Consider the following 22125-nt stretch of genomic DNA (forward strand, 5'->3'; position numbering starts at 1 on the left):
AGAATGTTAGGTAAGCGAGGGAGGGAAAGGAAAAAAATAGGATTTTTAGATAGAATGAAAGGGAGTATGCCTTATTGTGAATTGAAGAGGGAAGTGGTTGATGGGGAAGGAGGATCCCAGAATTCTTCTCAAGTACTCCATGGAAACCTACCTTAATCGGTAGAATACTTATTTAAATTAAAAGTTGCTGTAGCATAGTACGGCGCTCTTTTTGATCGTTACCGCAGCTGCTAACATCAGCCTCTCATAGGAAGACGCAATATGCCGTTGAAGTCATAGGAAATATGCTTTAAGATCTCGTATAGTAAGCAATGTACATTGTACACTCTCCCATCTCCTCAGCTAGAAGGAGGAAGCAAGCTGAAAAAATGGCAATGATTATATCTGCGTAATTGCTGGGATTGGAGCACTCGCACTGAAGCGTAAGGTAGGTAGACTTAATTGCGGTTTAAGTTTCGTTTCACAATTCGCGTAACAATACTATTCATTTAGCATTGGGCAATATGCGTTAAGCCTATCTTTTCCCTGCAAATTTTTCTCCACTTTTCCTATCATAGGTGTTAGAAGAATACTTTTACCGAACAAGGTTCTTTTGGTAATGAGAACTAATTTTACCAGAAAATGCAGTGTTGCCCTATATTATAGTAGAAAGATTCAAAAATGGAAAGCCCTCGAATTATTTTAAAATCAGCTATTTGCTGGAGGCGTACTCAGTAAAGCTGGAGAACCGGTAATATTTTAAATTAATTTGAAAAATGAAATAGTTGTAAATGAAGTAGTGAAGCAAATGATGTCAACGTATTTTTTTCACTTCTATTATTACCTATCCTTTTTGAAGCCCGAGAGATCATTACGATCGCTGTTTTGATTAGTTTTGATTTACTTATAGTTATTAGCATTCTTTCTTACGTGGTCACCAAATTCAAGGCGTGAATACGGTCATGTGCTCATGAAATGAGGGGTTACCATTTACTCCTGGTACTAGTGGACATGGAATGTGTATGGGCCTCGAGGCGTTGCAACGCCTCGTTGCAACGGGTTGGTGAGGACCCCGCAATGTTTTTTCTTCTCGTTTCTTGAAACACCTTATCCCGTCCCTCTCTTGCGGGTCCGTCTTGCATGTGCTACGTACATGTCTCAAACAATAAGTGCTATTATCTGGCTTTGGTTGAATAACTCTTAAATGCTGGGTGTACAGCAAGGGGACTTCACAAAGGAGGCCCCATTACATCCTACCAGAGGTTGATTTCTGATTGAGACTCGGAGGCTGCACGCTAGGCTTAGATTGCTTGAACAATTGAGAATGGATATCTTTAAGAGCGACACAGTGAACATAATATTAGAGCCACACTATATTTTCAGGTCCGGATAGAAGCGATAAATTACGAGAGATGTTTTGCCGAACGGATAGATATGGGAATTCGTTTTTCCCCCGAACTATAAAGGACTTTAATAAACACTAGTCCCAATATCGTTAGAACACTTCATTTTTTTAAACCTGTAAACGGCTGGCGTCCTAACACCTCCTGCCACACGCCTTTTAGGCGGCTTTCGGGGTATTATGTAGGTATAGATTTCTGTTGCCGCTTCGGTCGCATTTGAATCGGTTTTCAAAAATTTCCGCGGTGCGGTGATGAGCAGGGGCGCAGCTACGAATTAAGGCTGGGGGGGGGGGGGGTTTAGGTGGGTGCAATTAATATCGGGGTGTGTGGGGGAAAGGAACTCACCAGGATAAGCGGTAGGTGCTAGGTTATAAGATAAATGTTTCAAAATAGTAATTTTTACGGGCTTTATTAATCCTTACCCTATTCTATTAGTAATATCAATCCAATTAAGTAAAATGGATTAAACTTAAAAATTTCTCTGAGCTCTGGGGGGGGGGGGGTGTTATCCCCCCAAAACCCCCGCTTCGCTGCGCTACTGGTGATGAGTGCAATGCGATCCACTTTTTTCCAATATTTTGTAGTAGGTATAATCTTTGTAACGGCGAGGATAGAAAAGTTATGAATTTGATTGATCACATTATCATGCGTATACATTTCGTTTAAAACCCCCTAATTATACCTTATTTTCTCGCCATACTCGGATCCTTTTGTCTGACGCGAGTAGCGACTTTTGAAACCCATCTTAATGTGCGGTTATTGACGAGAATTTTTTAGGCCGAAATGAGGATCCTCTTTTGTGAAGGCCGTTTTACACGAGGCACGGAATTGCGCAGGTTAGAACTGCATTAATTTCTAAAATTTCGTGGAATTGCGCGAATGGCTGAACGAAATTAGAACAGGGGCTATTTTGCCATCTCGCGTCCACGCATTCTCGCATGAGTTCAAGCAATTCACCGCTTTACACGACGCAATTTTGACTGCGACTTCGTACACACGTCAGATTGTGCAAGTACGTGGCCCGTGCAAAATGGCCTTAATGTTCGTTGCGAATAGTTTGCCGCTAATAATTGTGTCGCATTCCCCTTTATTTCCACCCCCACTCGGGCGCACCTTATTTTTTGACTCAATACGAATGTGTGGCAGCAGTTCAACAGGGTAGTTTTCTTTATCAAAGAAAAGGAAAGGCATTGATTGCGATTCATTACCCAACATTAGTGTATTCATAAGGTGCAAATTATTTGGTTTTAGAAATCCCACTTTAGACGAATGATAATTGCTAATGGCGGGTTCGAGTCCCGCCTGGATAAGTTGCCCCTTCCAGGACATGGTTGTGTGTGATCTTCTGTTGTTGATTGTTAAATTTCCCGATGTAAAGGTCTCTTTGTACTGTTTTCGGGGGTAATTGAGATAAATAAATCTTGTGTGGTATGCAAGGACTTAACTCCGCTTCTACCTAGGTCGGCAAGAAGATGCAAAGGCATGGGTGAAGTTTTGAAGGGGGAAAGAGGGAGCCTAGACCCCCCCCCCCCTCCCAACTTAAATGCTAATTTTCCCGAAAAAAGTACGAAACTTGTAGAAATGCTTAAACATTTTTGTCTTGGTTCTTGAAATGCTGTTTTCAGAGGCTAAGTTATAAAAACTTTATAAAAAGGGCCTAGGAGATCCTCGGGAACTGGAGGATATTCAATAGCCCCTAAACTCCCGGCAGGATTGTTGGCCCCCACAACATAAAACTCTGAACCCCTCCCTTGCGTGAAGGGATGATTTAGGGAGATGTCAATAATGGGCTGGCATTATGAAGATGTCTCGGGTTTTACACCGGATACGTTCCTCCAAGTCGCCTTCCAACGTTTCGACAAGCACCTCGCCCATCGAATTCAGGGATTTAGGAGTGGATTGGATTCCTGAATCCCTGAAGACGATGGGCGAGTTGCTTATTGAAACGTTGGAAGGATAAATGGAGGACCTGACACGGTTAAAAACACGAAAAATATTTACTGCCATTGTTCGCCGGGAAAAAACCAAATATGACATTAACGGGTTTCTCATTGATGATAGTGAATGGAAAAGATGGATCTGGGGTTAAGGAGTAAATGGATCACGTGAGAGCAGCCAAGGGGGTAGTTGTATAAATGTCCAATTCGTGTATACTTGAACCTAATCCCCCAGAGAATAGGAAATTCCCCGTTGAAGATTCCTTGCCTCTCCTCCCCTGGCGTCCCTTCAGCGTTGCCGTCCACCCCACCCCACTAACCTCGAAGGGTCTTGCCAAGTGGGTTTGCTTTCTCTTTCCAGTTTCGAACCAGTGGGGCAACAGACCTCACAGCAATAAGGACTAAAATTTGACTCTGGTCTTTTAACTGGGGGCGTAGCTCAGATGGTAGAGCGCTCGCTTAGCATGTGAGAGGTACCGGGATCGATGCCCGGCGCCTCCAGACTTTTTAAATTTTTTTTCCTGATAATGATCAGTTTGAACTTCATGCCATTACCGCCGGCTTATAGGGCACCATTGGTGCCCACCCTAGAAACTTGCCGTTGATCTTAATTACCTTACTATTGTGATAGTACGGGTATTGACATACTGGTTTGCTCTATACTTGCAATACTTGCTCTTGTAATTGTTAGTTATCCAACACCAAGGGTTCATTTCCTTGAAAGCGAATTCGTGTGATATATCGTCCTGTCTTCGTGCTGTACATAAACTACTCTGTATTCATTCTACCAACTACTTTAATCTGCATTATTCTCTTGGTTTCAAATTCCAGCATTTCAAGCCTCTCATTATTACCTCCATCCATGGTTCTTCTAGATTTATCTGTTTTATTGCAGAATTAGCGCGTTGAGTTTGCGCTTTGAGACAGTTTTGAATTTCCCTCCAACTCACAACTGCTGACCCTTTCACTTTCCTTGTCGACCTACTTCTCAGATCAAAGGGAGTGGTCAGCAAAAATATGTTGTGATGTCTGCCTTATCGCTAATAACTGGGGGCGTAGCTCAGATGGTAGAGCGCTCGCTTAGCATGTGAGAGGTACCGGGATCGATACCTGGCGCCTCCAGACTTTTTGTAGTTAACTCTCTCACGAAAAGGTACGAATATTGATAGTTAATTTTAAGCTGCCGTCAATGTAGTGGGTTTTGATAGATTATATAAAAAAACACCCTCTTAAACTTTAAACCCGGCGCCTCCAGTAATTTTTGGTTTTCACGTTTTGGTGTATTCTCACGTATGTTGGGAAGCTTTTCAAATTTTTTTCTGCGATATTGCTACGATTATTCTTTATTTTTCATATTTATTTTTATTAGTTCTAGGGAGAGGTAGTGTGCGGAAAATTCAGGTAGAATTGATTTTCTAGCTAGAATCAAACACCTACTCTTCCGTTAATACTGGTTCCGCCGTTACACGATTACAACAATTGTCATTATTGCCGTTGGTGAGGCAGGGAAGTATAGATGGATAGAAATCCGGCATAAACTTTAGGTTTCCCCTATCGAAAGGTGCCAAGGGGACCACGGCTTCCCTTACTGCGGACAGTGCCGTACTTGAATGACTATCTATATAGCATTAATGCTGGGATCGAATAGTCGCAGAAGAATCATTGTTACCGCCGGGATTTGAAATCGAAGGCCGGCGGAAAGGGAGAACAGTAGTGTAACCATCAAACATACCCGACACCCTTGAGATTCAACCCCACTAATTACATTTTTATTGAAACATCCTGATAAAATTGCAGCATTTGCGTGACTGACGCATATTCGCCGTGGAAAATACGGCCTGTGGCTAAATTCCTGAAGAGTGTCCCAACCGACATATTTAACAGTAGTCACCCGTAGACCAATTGAACAAAAATATGATATGAATATATAAGTACGATTAGGACTATCCTTGCGTAGAATGCATACGTTTATTGTGGGTAATACGTCACCGATTGATAGAATTGGGTGTGTTCGTTTCCATGGAGTCGTCAAGGTGGGGATAAGGAAGGTTAAAGAGTGCCTTTGGAGAAATTTGAAATAAAAAATGAGGGAGATTATGTTCATGTGAGTATTTAATTACGAATTGGACTATCTTTGCGAGAAATACAGAAGCTGATTGTGGTTATTACGCCACCTTCAGGTAGAGGAAGCTATGTGTGGCTTCACGGAGTTGTTAAGTTTGGGCTGAGGAAGGTAGTGCGCCTATTATTCTATGGCATCTAGAAAATAAATAAATAACTGAACTGTCCAAATAATGACCTGTTTTATATCGCAGCTCGCTATTTTGTGGTATTTTAAAGTTTTCAGGAAGATAGGAGTTTTGGAAACCGTTCTCGAATATTCTGTAATCTCTTTTTACTAGAGCAAAGATTTGAGACCACACATGAAGGAAGATATGTTCGTATCGTGCTTACGACAGCTCATACGTTTCTCTCCTTCTGCTTCCAATATCGCTCGTTTTTTTCTTTTCTCGCAATATTTGTTGAATCGAGCAATGTCGCGGAAGGATTTCCCCGCCCGTAATTACTCCGGACAAAAAAAAAGGAGCATCGGGATAGGATTTCCTCCGGCTTCCGGAAACTGTACTCATTACCGGTCGCTGTCTCAAGATCCGGGATGAAAAAAATGGATGCAAAAAAATATGACAGTCACCAGAGCTGCTCGTCTCCGTGAGATTTACGTGATTATAATGCGATGTTCTCCCGCTCTTGAGGCTTCCGACTCTTCGATCGCTAGATTCGCGTCATATTTTTTTTGTTGAAGAACAATGCGCGTACGTATGCAAGATATATAAAAACAAACTCGCTGGTACCCGGCGATATGTCTTTCAGCTGACAAGGAAAATGCTTAATGATACAACACCACCTCGTTACGGTGCCGGGAGCTTAAATCAGGGATGCGTCACAGGCGTTGAGAGTGGGGAAAGGAGAAAGGCAGATATGCCTGCTTCGGAGCTGTTGCATCCGAGGTCTCGCTTCTGCGGAAATACGAGTGTCAAAAAGAACACCCTTTGTATTCGAGTTGTATATCCACGCATGAGAAATGTGAGATTCTTCGGGAACAGTGAATTCGAAACAAACTTAGCCAACTGAGGAGATTAGGATGTCAGAGAGAAAGAGAGAGATTTAATCATAACGTGGTGGCTTAGTAGCATAGTGGCTCAGATGGTGCTCCAAAAAATAAGAATGATTTTTATATTTGGACGACATATTCTCTTAACGAAAAATAAAACATATTAGAAACGGATCTCACTCGGCTTAGAAAGTGCTAATATGTTTGAAAATTTCTACTTTAATGTTATAAAAGTGGCTATGTGAATATGTAATTAAGGTCATTGAGAAAAAATTGGATGAGATAAATTTAGAAAAATATAATAAAGAAGTTATTACATAGTGATGAGTTTTATTTTGCTATCTTACATGTGTTCATCCTCAGCATCGTTCATAAAGTATTTAATGTAATGTTTGTTTTAAAATATTTTTTCTTTATACTCGTCAATAACGATGAAAGCATCGAAATTGTTTTGACGAATGTGCGAAAAAATTCGGAATGGTTGTCAGCTGCTATCACGACTAAAAGTTAATAAAATGCGTTCAATAAAAATATTCCGCGAAACTTTAAATATTGAAGGAATCGTTCTTGCGCTATTTATTTCAACTATGCATGTTCAGTAGGTGACTTTAGGTATTCTCTGTCTACCTTGTCCGTTCATTACGTTTTGATAAATTAATTTCCTCGTAAAAGTGAGAATTATCGGTTTCAGTTCAGCTTTCATTAATTCACGGGATAACTTCATGATGGTAAATTTTATAATTTGATAAAGTTGAGGTAACATAAATATTTCTTGCAGTACTTAGGTCCTTCCCATCCAGAATATAATTTTTCTCCAAGTAAACTGTAATAAAAATCTCTTATAATTTTCAATAGGGTAGTTTCCTTCATCAAAGAAAACAAAAGGCATTGATGGCGATTCGTAACCCACCATTAGTGTATTCATAATACACAAATTATTTGGTTTTTGAAATACCGGTTTAGACGAATGGCAAGGGTCAAATTTTATCCTCATTTGAAAAAGGCCAGATTGGCGCCCATGCGATTCCACTCCACGTGACGTCACAGGGACCTAGTTTCTACACGAGAGGATAGGAGTTATGCATCGTCAGAGGCTACCAATGCATGCATGAGTCACAGAGCTCAGGGAAACATGTCTTTATAATCACCTATTAAATCTGGCTAAGGTCGGAAAGTTTTCTTCGCTTGATAAGGTATTAATAAACCTTTTTTAAGCCATGCGCTACCAGACAGGAAGGTACTCAGCTACCCGTTAGCATCCTGCGTCCTATCAGCGCTCAGAGCCTCGATCAAGGTCACCTACCAGGCGGGAGGGGGAACCAGAAATGCGTTGTACGGACTTTTTCCCTTCATTCCTACTTACGCGTCGCGTTTTCGCGCGCTTGAAATTTTTCACTTTTCATTTGATCGCGAAAAATAGATATCGTCATTTAAAAATCTAAAAGCGTGAAATACGTACTCCAGGAGTAATAATCTTTCGATTTAGGCAATAAAAAATAATAGGAAACCACCCTATTGGGCTTTAGAGATTTCTTATGATTTTTTCATTTTTCCGTACGGATTTCTTCTCCAATTAATTTGATGAGGTCCAAGTCTCAGCCCCATATTTTACTTTCAGCGCAGTTTTGGTAAAGGTCATATTATCATAGATAAAGAAAAACAGATTAAATTGTTTCACTTCATAACTGTGGTGCTCCTTCTCTCTCCACCGTATTTTTTCCCCCTCGTCACAGGTAACTCACTACTTTAGCGGTGAGGTATTACTAGGTTGGGTTCTCTTGTGCATTTTTCTCTTACTCTCCAGTATTGAATTACGTCATCTAGTAGGTCGGGTTTGATCTAGTATGGTTTGTTTTGGCCTTTGGTTTGTGTGCGACGATAAAAGTTCGATGGCGGCAACGTCCAGACGAATTTTATTGCAGCTCAGGCCGGCGTCTAGGCGATGGTGTCCATACGGCGCGAGTAGGTCGCCTAGAATTAGAAATTAGGTTCCGAGAATTAGGAATTGAAAGAATAAGAATATGCATCACAGTAATGAGTACATTTTTTATTTATACTTATCATTCCGACCATCAGCAAAACAATTTTACCTTGACATCGGAGTTATAACAAGTATCAGTGGACAATCACAAACATTCATTCCCTTAGTTGATGCGTAGTTTTCCGCGGCGTTGTCTGGATGATGTCTCCATGTTCCTGGGTTTCACCGCGTGGATTTTCTTTGTGACGACAGTTTCCTCGACCTGAAGACGCCGGTTGGAATACCGGCGAAACTGTCGTCACAAAGAAAATCCACGCGGTGAAACCCAGGAACATGGAGACATCATTCATTCCCTTAATAGGATTAGCCTACTTAGACGGGATTCGAACCCGCGACCTCCAAGAAAAGATACAGTTTCTGGAGTAATTCGGTAGAAATCTTTGATATTTAAAATAATCAAAGCACTTGTCCATTTCCACATTTCTTAACTTCTACCGGCCCTGGTTTATACACATAATGTCATTTTCAAGGTGCATTTGCCGAAACATGAGTCGCTAGAAATAGACAAATGGGGAAATAGACAAGCGATTTCATTATGTGAAACGGCCAACTTCAGTTCGGCAGGGGAAACCTGTACCTCGCCGCTACCAGAGGCCACAAATATTCTGGGAGGTTCACGATTTTTAGCTGTAGCTGTTGAAGTGCTCTCGACAGAGTATTAATGTAGGGATCGAACTCTCTCAGAAATACCTCTGTCACCACCCCGGTTTAAACTCGCTGACCCATGGAATGGGAAACCAGCACTGTGGCCCTCACACATACGCGAAACCCTTGAGATTCAAGCCTACTAATTTTATTCTCATCTGTGGCTGCCTTTTGGCCATCTTACCTTCCACCTGTCCTTCTACGTACATCTGTTAAAGTTTTCGGAGTCTGCGGGGCCCTCCACTAGTCCTGTCGCCAATTACGGCGTATGCGAATTTAGGGGGAGGCTCAAAAAATATACAAACATATTTATACTGTTATAATTACTTTTGTTTTGTGTATTACGGAGCCTCAATCATTTAATTTTGTATTAATAACTTTCATGTCAAATTAAGGAGAATATCGATGGCTAAGTTCTAACAACGCTAAAATTAAAAACCAAAAGTTCATAAAACGGAAAAAGAATAATTCATTTGCAAACAAAGAGTTGTTTTTTGCTTGTATTTTATTTTTTAATGTTATTACACATTGTTTAAGATACTTGTCTCGAACCGGCCGAATTTAATATACGTGTTGGTAGAACTTAGCCATCGATATATCGTAGAGTAATTGTCGCACCTTGTTTTTAATCTCAAGTATGAGAAGATTGTTTGCTTGTCAGACCCTTATGCCTCCCCCCAGAAAAAAATCCTGGATCCGTCTCTGAATGACGATGCAGAGTATTGGCCTTCCACCCCGTAGTCCCCAGTTCAAATCACTAACGTGTGGAGGTTTATTTTTTTACGGTTGAACCGAGGAAAATTGCTGTAGGGCACGGAGGGGGAGAAAAAAAACGAAAGAATGAAGAGAAGGACGTGTTAGCCTCAAATCGCTCGGGGCCATTTCATTCCCAACTGCCGAGTGTAAAGAGGGGGAGATGGGGGAAGGGGGTGAAATGTAAAGAGAAGGAGACGGGGGATGGGGGGGGGGAGGTGGGGGTTGCTGATCGCGTTGCAGGCCACGCACGCCCATTGTTGGCTCTCCTCCTTCCTTTTTACGCTTCCCTTGACAAAGCACCGGGCCGGCAAAAGGCACGTACACTGCCTGCCGGGGCTCCGTCGAGAGAGGCGGCGAATGGAGCAAGGGATGCTGGGAAGGCTCCGCGCTGTGCTGTGCTGCCGCTGACTGCTTTTGCGAGGGAAAAAGGGTTGAGGGGGGGGGGGGGGGAAGTTAGTGTGGTGGTCCCAATCTGGTGGGGAGAACACTTTTCCTCATTTTGAGGGGGGGGAAAGGAGGTGGGGGAAGGAAATACGTTGAGAGAATGGTACAGGGTGGGGGGGGGTGTGGGAAATATCTGGAGAAAGGGAGGGAAGTGCCTCAATTCTCTCCAGACCGCACTTTGGCGTGAGCGCCGATTCCGCTCCTCTTCACGGCTCCCCACTTACCCACCGCCTTCCTCTTCTCTCTCCACTTCTCTTTCTTCTCTCCCTCACCATTTGCCTCTATACTCCGTTGTTTTCATCAACAGTACACGCCAGCGTATGTTTTACTTTTCATAGCAATAAGGGAAGTACTGTTTTCATACCGAAATATAAAAACACAATGACTTTCCTTCATAAAAGAAAACAAAATTCTGAAAAATAATTAATGTACAAAAGATTTCGTTGACAAATGAAATTTTTTTCGATTATGAAAAGTGTTAAAATTAGTTTAAAACCCTCTACTTTAGACCCTGTTTTCCTAAAATTTTCCCCCTGATTTTGGACCACCCCGAAAAAAATTCCTGGCTACGCCACTGGATTAAGGTATGTTTCCATGGGATATTTAGAAGTACTCTGGCTGTCTCCCCTCCATTCATGGACTGCGATCTTTAATTCACAACAGGGCCTACTCCCTTTCATTTTATCTATAAATACCATTCTCTTCCTTCCTCTCCCTCGTTTACCTAACATTCTACCCTCTGATACAGTTTACATCCCCTCCTGCTAAGTACTCCATCCATACCTTCTGTCTCCTCCGTATCTCATCTAGAAGCTACCTCTCCTCACCCACCATGCCCAGCACTTCGTCGTTCCTTTTCCTCTCCGTCCATTTCACCCTCTCCATTCTTCTCCATACCCACATCTCGAATGCCTCCAGTCCTCTCTCGTCCTCCATCTTTTGTGTCCACGTTTCCGCACTATAGGGAGCTACACTCCAGATCAAGCTCTTCACTAACCTTTTCTTTAAACTCTGACATAACGACCCTCTTAGAATCTCCTTCCTGTTCGTGAACGCCTCCTTTGCTGATGCAATTCGCTCCCTGATGTCCTTTTTACTGTATCCGTTTTTCTCTAATATGCTGCCTAAATAGTTGAATTGCTCTACCAAATAACTTTCAATATTTCCAGGACGTGGTTATCATATCCAATGATTGATATCTACTGATAGTTCCAAAGATATGATATATCGGTTCTCTTAAGTATCTGCGATTCTTTTAACACATATATAATTCTTAAATTTTACATTCTTTGCCACCAGCTCTATGTATATCATTTATCTATTGTGCTACTATTTGCCGATCTTCGCTTCCACAAGTCTATCAAAGTCAGTTTGTAAAAATAACAATGTGCATTAAAAATTGAACATAATTTTCTAGGAATGTGCGAGTAGGTACTTGAAAATTCGAGTGTTACGAGTAGCATTGCGAATGTCGAGTCGAGTTATTTCAGTTACAGAGATGTCGAGGCCAGTAAGCCAGTGATTAATATACGTATGTAGTGTTTACAACTATTGTGCAAATGCCTTCACTCAGGGCTCTTCCAAGTCCTTTCGATACACTAATTAATTAAAATTTCGACGTATTACTAGGGATTAATTCATTTAAACGGTGCTTAAACTGTTTAAGACACATTTATTTCCATTCATCTGCTAATGCTGACACAATTACCATCAACGTTCGTCATATTTTATTCCTTTTTACGTCAGGATTAGCATTCAGAATAGAAAATATACCAGGGGATTGGAAAAAAAGAGAATATGCTGGAGGACTCCTTGTTGTATTTCCGGGTCCAGAAATTACTTTACTCGACACGACTCGATACTCGCGAGTAGTTTTCAACTCGACTCGATACTCGACTCGAGATCAAAAAGTGCTACTCGCACGTCCCCATCATTTTATAAGCTCCCCAAGGAATGACTATGAATTTCGTAACGAACGTTATCCAGTTCCAAAAAGTGTTCCTTGTGATGGTTTCTCGAAATAAATATGCACGCTTCGTGCAACAATGGGCTATAACTAATTACACTGTTCATTAATTTTGGACCCTCTTATGATTGCATCTGCATGGATTGAATTTATAATTAAACTACAATTTTATTTACCCCTATAGTGCTCTTTTTTGCGAACATTCCAGACTCATATGATCGATATTTAGAATCGAATATTCATTTGAGTTGCCATTAGTTATCCATTTACCATTTTCTCTCCAGACCCCCATTTCTCCGTGAGTGCTGGTTCAGCTTCTCTTCATGGTCCTCCATGTCTCCGCCTCCTATAGTTTGACACTTTTTTTCCTCTCATCCTCTTCCGCATTCTGTTCGTTCATCCACAGTGCACTCCAGCGTATCGTTTATTTTTAATGTCATTAACAAAATTATCATCGTCATTGTGGAAAAATAAAATCCCATATAACATTTCCGATAGTTTATCTTCATGTTTTATGGTTGAAATTGAGAAGCTCCATGTACATGAGATGCATCTTATCCATACGTCCATGAATCGTATTAGACGGTGTCTTTACGCATGAAACTACGTATATTAATCCACAAAATGTACTGTAAATGTTTTATTAATTTATTTAGGGTCAATCTCAAGGTTACAGGATTACTCCTAAAATGACCAAATTCATAATTTTTTCGACTGTTATTTGTTCATTTCTCAGTTCATATTGTTTTCTGTGCGCAAAAATTCATTTCCACTGGGGAAATAGTACCTTAACCTTTGGTATCATACCTACTAAATTTGGAATAATGGTCCTTTTTCCACCGTTGGACGAACAATATTCTTACATTATGGATGTACCAAGAAATAATTAACAAGCTCTTTCTTATGCTATCAGTACAGTTAAAAATAAACGAGCAATTCATCTGGTTGACCATTGACCTAACCCAGAGCTTATTCTGGGAGAAATTAAATTTCAAGACTTCTCATTTTAAAATTATGAAAATTTTCTACTCAATCATAATTACTGTGGCAATTACGTATTCCGCCATTAAATTTTACGGCACAGATGAACACATAGTTTAAAACTTTCTGTTATAAAGCTGAAAATGTATACATTTTTGAAGGTACTTAGAAGCAAAATTGGGTTATGATGGATTAACCCATTCTAACCCAGAGCTGGGAGAAATCAAATTTCAAGATTTTTTCATTTCGAAAACTTTAAAATTTTACACTCAATGATAATTATCCTGGCAGATAAATATTTCTTCATTTAACTGTACGCTACGAAATAATACGTAGTCTAGATATATCCTAAATACAGCTGAAAGTTAAAGCATTTTTGATGTTGATGAAGCAACATTGAGTTATTAACGATTAAAGGTACTCAGTCGACGATATACATTTTTCTATTCTATGCCTGGCATGTTTTATTAACAGAGCAGTGTCTGCCTTGGGATGCCGCGCCTCCCATTCCCTTACAAGTTCCCTTACCTCCCCTAAGAAACCTTTAACCTCCTTACCAAGGCATTATCTCGAGGTCGAAACCATTTCCTTCCCCCTGTGTGTGCCCCTGTGCTGCCCCTGACCCTGCAGACCCTAGCCTTCGGAACCGGCGTCCCTCCCCAGGCTTGCATAACCGCAACTCCCTCAAGTCAACCTGTTCCCCCCACCCCGGAACGTGAATCCCTCCCTTGCTACTACCCTCAGACCATTTCCTTCCTCGCATTATCCCAGTCCCCTTCACTCCATGCCTTGCCTTCCTGCACCCAAACTGTAGCTCACCCTTCCCTCCCAAGTAATTTCCCTTTCATCCTACCCTTGCCGCCGCCTCAACTTCCGCAGGTCTCTCTGGCGGCCCTTCCATCCAGTCTCCTCCTCTTCATATTAGCCTCAAGAAGAGAATTTCCCCTCGCTGAGATGGGAAAATATCCTTGCACTCTTCCTCTGCGCCGCTGTGCCTCTGTGGCCGTCAGAGGTCGTGCAAGATGTGCGTTGGGGAATCAACCGAAGATGTGCTTGACCGCGACAGTTTACTTACATTTCCGCGTTGTACTTACATTTTTATGATTAGGATAGTTCCGTTAAGGAGGTTCCTATCACGACTGTGTTCCTCAAGATTATTGCGGGTGTTGAAAGATATAAATGAAGAAATTATGCCTTCTTCATTGTAGCTTTCTTTATTTTTTAACGATTAGTCAAGGTGATTAATTGAAGAATAATGCTATCCTTATATTAACACTGTATCCATGTACTCGAAACGGCTGGCTTGAAACGAAACTTGATACTTACGGTCAAATTACCGTAACTACTTGGTTTAACGAAAATTTAAAAAAAAATTTCGTTTCGACCCGCAGGAAAACGAAAATACGAGGCCAAGGTTTAGTTTCGTTCCAGCACGAAATTAAAATTACCAAGGAGTTTAGTTTCGACACGGGATGAAACTAAATTAATCGAAACCCCGCTGCTCATAGTTAAGTTTCGATCCTCGAAGTTGAGTGGAGGGGGAAAAGAGGGAAAAGTGTCGACCCATTTCAGAATGTAGAGAGGTTAAAGCATTTAGCTTCGTCATATTGCGACTGAATCCTGCGTTGCGCATTTTGAGTGGAAAAGTGCCGAATGAATCTAGATGCGGTAGGCCGAACCTCTACTTCATTCAACCATACTTCATACTCGGTGTGTGGATCGAAACTAAACTAAATTTTTTGAAGATGAAGCACGTGATCCCTCCGGTGCGAAATATTATCTATGTTTCGTTTCGTCCCAGAGGTTTAGTTTAGTTTCGACCCGAATTAGTTTTGACTCCGATTTCGTTTCGACCCTGGCTGTGAGTTTAGCTCCACGGGTTTTATTCCTTGTTGTTCCGTTTCTACATTTTGCTCCCGCGAACGAAACTATTGAAACTATTTACTGGTTTCGATTTTTTAAGTTTTCCTTCGATTACCAGCCCTGCTCAAAACAGCACATCATACCATGGGCGTACCCAGTGAGGGGCAGGAGTGGGCAGCTGCCCCCCCATTGAACCAAAAATCGCTGATGTCTTTAAGGAAAATAATATTTTTTTAAACAAATAATTTTAAAAACTAATAGGAACTGTTACAGTTTCCTTAAAATGTTGATTTCATTCACCTTTTCTATGCTAAAATCTTACGTACAACTTGAATAACCGTGAATTGCCCCCCTAGTTTTGATCCTGGGTACGCCTATGCACCATACACCATAGTGCTGAGGGTCGTTAGACCGCTTCCCTGTAACTCACAGATCTTTGGCGGCATGGTTACCTACCCGCTAATGGCATCAACGGCCATTCTTTTCAAAGGTCTCTCTCCCTCTGCGCTGCACAGGTAGAAGCCCCCTTCCCCTTCCTTCCCCTCCAGCATTCCACGAGAGCCTTGCCAGGTGTCTGGCTTTCCCTTTTGAAACCAGTGAGAAAGGAGACCAACTTACAGTATAAGTTCTTTTAAAATAACCTCATACAACAACTGGGGGCGTAGCTCAGATGGTAGAGCGCTCGCTTAGCATGTGAGAGGTACCGGGATCGATACCCGGCGCCTCCAGACTTTTTTATTTTTTTTCATACTTAATAAAGACCAGTTTGAACTTCATACCATTACCGCCGGCTTATAACTTAGAAACTTGCCGTTAATGTTAATTACCTAGCAAATCTGAATGCACGGATGGTGACGTACTGGTTTGCTCGCTTAGCATGTGAGAGGTACCAGGATCGATACCTGGCGCCTCCAGATTTTTTTTCTTTTAGCATCCATTATTTTTCTCTTACACATTTTTCATTCATGAAAATCCAAAACTGATTTGTTTGAAGACTGAATGTTCATTGCTATCGTCATAAAGATGCTACTGGATTAATTAATCAGTTGTGGTGCAATTCTATCCAATGCTCAAGCATTTACTTTCGCTTAGCGGTCAAAACACGTACTCTGCAGCTGTTAGAAAATTACATTAATTTTAAATTGTCAGTACCGACACCTATACTCGATATCTCCGGAACCATTTCGTTAATTACACAGAAAAAAATTAGTTTTATGACTCTGAGGGGTTATAAAATAAAATACATCGCGTAAAAACTAATTGCTAAACACCAAATGCATCACGAATACAAAAGAACACTCTTAGTTTAAATTTTTTTAAATGGCCTTCACTAATAAATTCATAGAGCTTATTTATTTTTCCTGGATATATGTTTGCTGACCATAATGCACGGAAAATTTTGTTAAACAAAAAAAAAAAAAGACTAAAGCGGGGACGCGAGGGATCACTACAAAATTACGTGCTTTTTAAAAATTAAACGAAGCGCTCCTCATTTTTTTCCGTGGTTTTTTCAGATTTTTTTTTACGAATTTTGGTGTTAGTCATCGATTTAAAAATTTTACATCATCAAACAGAACCGGGAGTTGGTGAATGTGACTTTCCGACCTCATTGATTCGTATCATTTTCGGAGGGCAACATAGCAATACATATTTAACGTCGAGGTTTTACATTTCCGGTCACTACAACGTCTTCAGATCGAAGACATCTTATGAGATAAATGCGAAGATCTTTTATTTTTATTACTAAAATAAGACATTGCAAAATTTCCACTGAGTCAGTGAGTAAACTCAGTGGAAATATTGCAATGTCTTATTTTAATTATATTAAGAACTTCCACCATATCGTGCCCAACATCATACAAAACCTTTTATTTTACCTGAAAATCGATTTGATTCGGAAAGACCGCTGCTGTGTAGGTTCGAAGAAATGATTTTCAACATTTTTTTTGCGGTCGAAAGCAATGTCCGACATTCCGATTCATCCTAAAATGAGGGGTTTGATATCCAATTCGGGTGAGGAGTAAAAAATGGGCGGCGGATGGGCCAGCAGCCATCCCGAGACGGTCTCCGGAGTGAATGCGATGCGGTTCTCTTGCCGTTCAATCTTCTCCTTCCTTCACATGCGCTGCGCCATCCTCCGTCCTTTCATCGCCGCGTTTGGTATCACTTCTCACAAATATTAAAATAGAGGATTCACGTGCATAACAAAACATTTACTTTCACTTAACCATCAATACCCTTACTTCCTCTGCAGCTGTAAAAAAATTACATTAATTTTAGATAATGATAATTCCGGCATTTATACTTGATGTTACTGGAAACTTTTCGTTAATTACACGAGAAAAAAATATTTTGATGACTCTGGGGAGTTACAAAATAAAGTATATCTAATAAAAACTAATTGCTAAACACCAGATGAATCTCGAATACAAGAGAAAACAGTGCATTAAAATTGTCTCAAATAGCCATCACGATTTATTTATTGAGCTTATTTTTCTTTCCTGGATGTATGTTTGCTGACCATAATAGGATAAAAACTAGATTCCTAGGATAGGATTCCAAGGACCTAGGATAAAAACTAGAGGGGGGAAGCCGAAGTCGTTCAGTTTGTAACACAGAAGAGGTTCTGGAAACCAAAATTTCAAAAAAGAAATAACAGCGCTTTATTTGTTTTTAAAATTATTTGCTAGGAACAAATATTTTAATTTTAATTACATGCTTTATACTAATGTCACTTTTCTTGGATTTAAAGAGAATTTGTTCTAAACTTTCTTTGAGCTAAATTTACTTTTGCTTATAGGGTGGGGGGGGGGGGGCTGCCACCTCCTGCCCCCCGCTGGGTACGCCCATGTTACAATAGAGGATCCTCAAGTCGGCCTCTAAATGTATTGTCACCCTCCGCGCATTTGTGAGTGAAAATGGTGTTTTCGCCACAGTAACTGACGTGGTATATCTATATATTTATAGTTTGCTTAATCAAAAGAAACGAAAAATGAATGGAGGCGCCGGGTATCGATCCCGGTACCTCTCGCATGCTAAGCGAGCGCTCTACCATCTGAGCTACGCCCCCAATTGTTTGTGATGTAGGAACGCGGTCGCCGAATGACGCTTTTCATAAGGTTTCTTGCAGCCAGACCCGTTTCGAATTGCTTGGGAATGGGAAGCAACGGTACAGTGGCGTAGCCAGGAATTTCGTTGGGGGTGGGTCCAAAACCAGGGGGGAAATTAAAAAAAAACTGTGTACTAAGTAATGGGTTTTAAACTAATTTTAACACTTTTCATAATCGAAAAAAGTCACTTGTTAAAGAAATATTTATTAATTCATGATTTTTCAATATTTTGCTTTCTTTCATGAAGGAAATGATTGTGTTTTTATATTACTGGGGGGAGTCCGGACCCCCCAGCACCCCCCTGGCTACGCCACTGCAACGAAGATGAAGGAGGGCAGCCATTTGGTTAACCTAAGATAGGGATTTTCAAATGAAGTGGAAATGTTCCCAAAATGCATATTATCTTTTATTATTATTATTAAAGTATTCTACCGATTAAGGTAGGTTAGTAGGAGTACTAAAGAAGTATTCTGGCAGTCTCCCCTCCTTTCATGGATTTCCCTCTAAAATTCTCGATAAGTCCTACTCCCAATCACACTATAACTAAAAACGCATTTATCTTTCTTCCTCTTCCTCGTTGACCCTACATTCAGCCCTCTAATACTATTTTCAACATCCCCTCCCCGCTAAGTACTCGCTCCATCTTCTGTCTCCTCCGTATCTTATCTAAAAGCTGCCTCTCCTCACCCACCATGCCCACTATTAGCATGTATTAAAGATTAAATACCGCCAAACACTCCGATGGCGCCATAGATAGCCTGAGATAAGGATTTTCGTATATTAATCGCTGGGTTTTCCTAAACCAAGCGATGAAAAATTCTTTCTACCTTTAAATCCTCAATGGTACCTAATATAAGGGGAAAAGAAGCAAATGTGAGTAATCATATGCTCTTTTAAAACTTACGATTATCCAACATGGTTTCTAAGGAGATATAGTAGTCAAATTGAGTGTTCTATCAGCGTTTCAAGATAATCCCTCGTATTTTGTACAGTTTAGGTGGTATCGTTAAGGTATGTTTACCCTGTGTAATATGTTATATAAAACAAGTTACATATAGCATGTTTTATATAACATGTACAAAGCGTAAACGCACCTTTAGAGTCAGCTGTTGGAGGCAATTGGACATAACATTTCCGAATCTCACTCCTCGTCCATTTAAAACTAATCATGATGTGCATTCACTAGTTATAATGAGGACATTGTGATAAAGAACCTCCTTCAACCATACCTCATATTTTCTCATGAAACGTGCAGCGAAACATCAAATATAAGTTCTCCATTTCCGGTTACATCTGCGTCGGTTGCTGTACTGATGACAACAGTTTCGCTGGAACTACTGCCTGCGTCTTCAGGTCTTCTTCAACCAGCGTACTTGTTGTCATTGCCACAGAAACCGATGCGATAGAAACCGGAGATGAAGAACTTTTTCGCACGACGCGGAAATATCCGTTGTCATATCAAATTTAAGTTATTTATCGTGGTAATATGTCGCTTTCAAATTTTTGGGCTCGCTAAGATTAAGAAAAGATCATAATTCATTATTATGATATTTTCAACCTCGTACAGAAATACCACGTTCACACGTACTTAGTCATAAACATTATTATGTATTAGTTTTCATTAGTTTACATATCAATTTAGTGTATGAAAAACTAATTGATTTGCACAGAAGAGGTAATATTTATTTCATGGAGGGAGGGAAAAAAATTATAACAAATCAGTACGAAGTGCTGCTGACATAAATGATTAATTTGCCCGAAATATTCTGTGCCCGTGATAAAATAAATTAAAATAACTGTTTATTTAGTGAAAATTGATGAACATTATCCACGTGGTGGAGTTAATGCATGCAATCGCTTAAAAAAGTAGTGTCGTGTATATACAGCATAGATTTGATGTAACATCAATCTTCTACAATAACATTATCCCAATTATGCCGCGATTACATTCTACAATGAGTTATATGTCTTCACACATCGAAGACATGTTTGTAAGGTTGTAAATGCAGTGCAAAGTACGGTAGTTTTTCAAAAATAAAAATACTGGAGGCGCCGGGTATCGATCCCGGCACCTCTCACATGCTAAGCGAGCGCTCTACCATCTGAGCTACGCCCCCAGTTGTCAACGACAAGGCAGACATCACAAAATATTTTTGCTGACCACTCCCTTTGATCTGAGAAGTAGGTCGTCGTGGAAAGTGAAAGGGTCAGCAGTTGTGAGTTGGAGGGAAATTCAAAACTGTCTCAAAGCGTAAACTCAACGCGCTAATTCTGCAATAAAACAGATAAATCTAGAAGAGCCGTGGATGGAGGTAATAAGGAGAGGCTGGCAAAGGCTGAAATTTGTTCCAAGAGAATAATGCTGATCAAACGAGCTGGTGGAAGAAAGAGAGCATAGTTTTTGGATAGTACGAACACAGGTTGGACGTGAAATTCGTGCGTAGGTTTTCGCGGCGTATCAAAAGGGCCGCTAAGGTCAAGAAGATGCACCCACCACCATCTAAAGAACGCCAGGCCACAGAGGAGGGGGCATTGACCAAACCTGCGGCACGGCTTACAATTCCATTCAAAGCAGGAGTGTCAGAATGTATTGCTAGGATATTAAGGAAGCATGGCGTGTTCACAAGGTTCCATTGCGTGACCAAGATACAACACAATGTACCTGGAACAAAAGATCGTAACCCGCAGGCACTATGCGAAGGCGTGTACTCAGGCTCCAGCGGAAAACCATATGTTGGCGAAACATGCCGAGGAATGGCGACAAGGATGAAGGAGAATGTGAGAGCTACTGATAAAAAACAACTGCACTTGTCAGCCATCGCAGAGCACGTTTGGAGTGAGGCGGGCCATAAAATTGAATTCGAAAAAGCGAAGATAGTGGCAAAAGAGAGTCGGTACTACCCAAGGCAAATCAGGGAAGCAATTGAAAGTCATAAAACACAAAATATTAACAGGGACAACGGCTACCCAATCAGCAACGTTTGGAAGAGAGTTCTGACCAATCAGCGCACAAGGGGAGATCGGCCAGTGCTATATAAGACGGCAAAAAATCAATACTTCTCACCTTCGACCTGAAGACAGGAGCAGGATGGCTTCCAAAACTGTTGTCAACCATAAACGACAGACGCGGCTGGAGAACCCGAAAATTAGCAGTCACAGGTTGGACGATTTATCATAAGAATATCTTCTGCTTGCTTCAAATTGCTTTCAACGAATCCTAGGTAGTGGATGGCTAAAAATTACAATACCAAAAATGGCACCTGTAGCTTACTACCAGTACTCACACAATCGCAAGACAATCAAGGTTAGAGGCAGGTTTCTGACGTATAAGCCGGTAGTAATGCCATGGAGGTCAAACTGCTGTTAAAAAAAATTGAAGGTGCCGGGTATCGATCTCAGTACTTCTTCCCAGGATGATATATTACCCAAATTTGCTTTCAAGAAAATAAGTCCTGGGTAGTGAATAATTAAAAATTACAAGAGCAAGTACAAGTACAGTACATGGCAAGTACAGAGCAAACTAGTACGTCTCCACCCGTACATTTAGATTTGATAGATATTTATTTCTATAAGAAGTCTTTCTAAGGTATAAGCCGGCGGTAATGGCATGAAGTTCAAACAGCGTTTATTATAAGGAAAAAAATAAAAAGCCTGGAGGCGCCGGGTATCGATCCCGGTACCTCTCACATGCTAAGCGAGCGCTCTACCATCTGAGCTACGCCCCCATTGTTGAGTGTGTGTGGAACTGTTGAATTGAACACTCCCAAGTGTCTCTGGAATCAGGTCAGTGGGGGAAGTGAAGCGAGCCCTTGAGGAGACAGCCATGGGCAAGGTCCAGACCAGCCCCACCAAGCCCTATCTGCTTTGTTTGTTTTTATTTCCTCTCCT

General features: G+C 40.9%; 1 protein-coding gene and 6 non-coding genes across 7 annotated transcripts in view; 4 read left to right on the plus strand and 3 right to left on the minus strand.

The window, feature by feature from the left end:
• Window positions 1–22125, plus strand: part of LOC124159631 (capon-like protein) — a 642357-nt gene that overhangs the window by 146615 nt on the left and 473617 nt on the right. The gene's annotated exons all lie outside the window — the stretch shown is intronic.
• On the plus strand, window positions 3748–3820 carry Trnaa-agc. The gene has a single exon. It is a non-coding gene; the product is annotated as a tRNA-Ala (tRNA).
• Trnaa-agc lies at window positions 4369–4441 on the plus strand. The gene has a single exon. It is a non-coding gene; the product is annotated as a tRNA-Ala (tRNA).
• On the plus strand, window positions 15783–15855 carry Trnaa-agc. The gene has a single exon. It is a non-coding gene; the product is annotated as a tRNA-Ala (tRNA).
• On the minus strand, window positions 18125–18197 carry Trnaa-agc. Its single transcript has one exon. It is a non-coding gene; the product is annotated as a tRNA-Ala (tRNA).
• On the minus strand, window positions 20282–20354 carry Trnaa-agc. Its single transcript has one exon. It is a non-coding gene; the product is annotated as a tRNA-Ala (tRNA).
• On the minus strand, window positions 21890–21962 carry Trnaa-agc. The gene has a single exon. It is a non-coding gene; the product is annotated as a tRNA-Ala (tRNA).

The sequence above is a fragment of the Ischnura elegans genome, chromosome 5, assembly GCF_921293095.1.
Source record: "Ischnura elegans chromosome 5, ioIscEleg1.1, whole genome shotgun sequence".
NCBI classification, from domain to species: Eukaryota; Metazoa; Arthropoda; class Insecta; order Odonata; family Coenagrionidae; genus Ischnura; species Ischnura elegans.